A 2,886-nucleotide genomic window follows, 5' to 3' on the forward strand; every position below is an offset into this window, starting at 1 on the left:
AAGAATCTATTTAAAGTGGATGAACAGTATTTGAAAGGCATGTCCTCAAGAAATAGAAAACAATTTCAGCAGAGACCAATAAAGGATCTGAAAGACACATCTGGTCCTTCAGTTGAAGCCCCATCAGAAATGGTCTCTGTGGAAGGGTAGCTGTCAAGAACTTATTCTTAAGGAAGGAAAACAGGGAGAAAGGCCGGGAGAAAGGCCGGGAGAAAGGCCAAATTACACAAGAACTGGTCTGAAGAGGTTTGATGGAGTGATGATGCAAATTTGAAAAATTGCATTAATTATTACTATGCACAGAGGATGTCAGGAGAGAGGTACAACAGTGAGTGTCTAAAACCACCTGTAAAACACAGTGGAGACTCTGTCATGGTTTCGGCTGCATTGATGAGATGTTGGAGATTTTGCCAAAACTGCTAAAATGATGAGCACAGAAAAGAACAATCAAATTTTGAGCCACCGTGCAAGACCATCTGGAGAGCAGCTGATTACCAACAGCTTCATTCTTCAGCATGATAATGATCCCAAACAAAATCCCAATGCAGTAAAAATATAGACAGATAGAAAAATGCAGTGGAACACTATCAGTCATGGATTGGCCTCCCCAGAGCCTGGACATCAACGTTTTCACAGCAAAATTTTGAAATGAGGGATGATTCAAAGCTTTTACACAGTTCTATACTTCACTAGAGTGACTGAGCTTTTCCATAGACATCAAGCAAGCAAGCAAGCAAGAAAGAAAGAAAGAAAGAAAGAAAGAAAGAAAGAAAGAAAGAAAGAAAGAAAGAAAGAAAGAAAGAAAGAAAGAAAGAAAGAAAGAAAGAAAGAAAGAAAGAAAGAAAGAAAGAAAGAAAGAAAGAAAAACATTAACCACATGATGACTACAAAAATGCTGTTGTTAAAGTTTGATCACCATGTGTGTAATAACTCTCTGTGTTGCTATGGTGTGTCAACTGTGAGTCATCTATTCCTAATGGCGAGATTGTATGACAACAACACAAAACAAGATTTCTGAGTATTAGAACTCACCTTCATCAGCACCACAGAGAACATGTTGCTGTATAAATCTGTTTCCTGTTCTTTTTTCCTGATTATTTGCTCTTAAATATCTTCTTCCATCACTGATTTTGTTAGGGTTGATTCAGATTTGTGCTTGCTATTGTTCTCACACACACATTCAAACCACATCTCATTATTAAATCCTTTCCATACCTTTGGGCAAAACAGATCTTATCTCAACCTTTAATTATGGCAGCTCTGTGTAAATTAGTCTAGAACCAAAACACTGGAAGAGAAATCCCAACTAAATCTGAGGAATACTTGTTTGCCAAGATCATTGGACTCACAATTATGCCTTATCACTGTCGGGAAATGGATGGAATCAACATAAGTTTTTATGCATCAGCACATAATTAGAAATGATCCAGTCCTTAGCAGGTCTTAAACGTAGGTACATACACCCTCTGTTGAACAACAACAATGAAATTTTACACAGTGTCATTATTTATTTTACAAAAAAAGTAAAGCTATGTGTGAAAACCCACGTAGACCCATTCAACATTTTGCAAAACTACAATGATCAGCAATACGTTAAAGTAACTGTTGTTTCTATAACTTTATCAGTTTTTTACATCTGTTCACACCTGTGTCCAGATCAGTAGGCATATAGGCATGTACCAATCAAGTTTGAATGGGCCAATAGGTGGAGGCCCTACACCAGGAAAACAAGAGACAGACAAACAACAGTTCCATCTATCCTTGCATATAACAACATCCATTTTTTACAATGCTGCTGCAGTTCACTGAGACTCGTGGTCATTCATTTATGCATAGCTCTCTTAAGCTTTTACCATGGCATTGCAGGTGGGTTGGGTTAGGATTAGCACTTTGACTGGATCACTGAAAGCCTTTGATTCGGTCTAATGTAGACTTTTTGGTGTGTGGTGTGGGATCATTGTACTTTTAGCTTATAGACAGATGGCCTCAATTTCAGTTCATAATCCTTCAGTATAAAGATGAGTTTGTTAATTCAATGGCTGCAAGGTCCCGGGGCTGCAAAACACAGCCAAATCATCGCGCATCTACCACTGTGCTTGATGGTTAGTATAGGGTTTTTGTGCTTATGTGCTGGTTTTGTTCCAGATATCTTGTGTTTTCTTTATCTTGACATTTGTTTTGAGTTTTTTTTCAATACTTTTAAAGTCCTTTTTGTAACTGTACAGTTAAGCATTTAAAATGCTAACTGAGGCCTGCAGTCTGACATTTCACTCTCTCTCAGTTTTTTTGTTTTTTGAGTATATATATATATATATATATATATATATATATATATATATATATATATAAATATATATATATATATATATATATATATATATATATATATATATATATATATATATATATATATATATATATATATATATACCCAAAAATATGTCCAAGTCCAACATAATTTTTATATTAAGAAACTAGTTGTCAAGTATTTAACTAGATAGATAAACCCTTTATTAATCCTACAAGTGAATTTTATGTTACAGAAGCATGATAGGCAGTAAAAAAAATAGTACACTCTACAATAAACAACAAATAAACAACAGAGTTAAAAAAAAAGTGCCACAGTCGCCTGGTAATGGCCTCCTCATACTATGTGATAGTGGAGGAATGTATGTATTTATAACAGTGGCAAAAACAGAAAAGTAAAAATGAAATTAGTTAAAAACAGTAAAAGTAAAAACACTGTTTAAGATAGTAAGTGCAAGTTGCATTAATAAGCCATATGAACCCATATAAAACAGCTGCATGAAGATATAATGCAAATACATCTTTGGGATCTCATACCTTACAGGTGTGTTCACCTGTCAGAAAATGAAGAGTTATTAT

Source organism: Astatotilapia calliptera, chromosome 16 (genome assembly GCF_964374335.1).
Source record: "Astatotilapia calliptera chromosome 16, fAstCal68.1, whole genome shotgun sequence".
Classification (NCBI taxonomy): Eukaryota; Metazoa; Chordata; class Actinopteri; order Cichliformes; family Cichlidae; genus Astatotilapia; species Astatotilapia calliptera.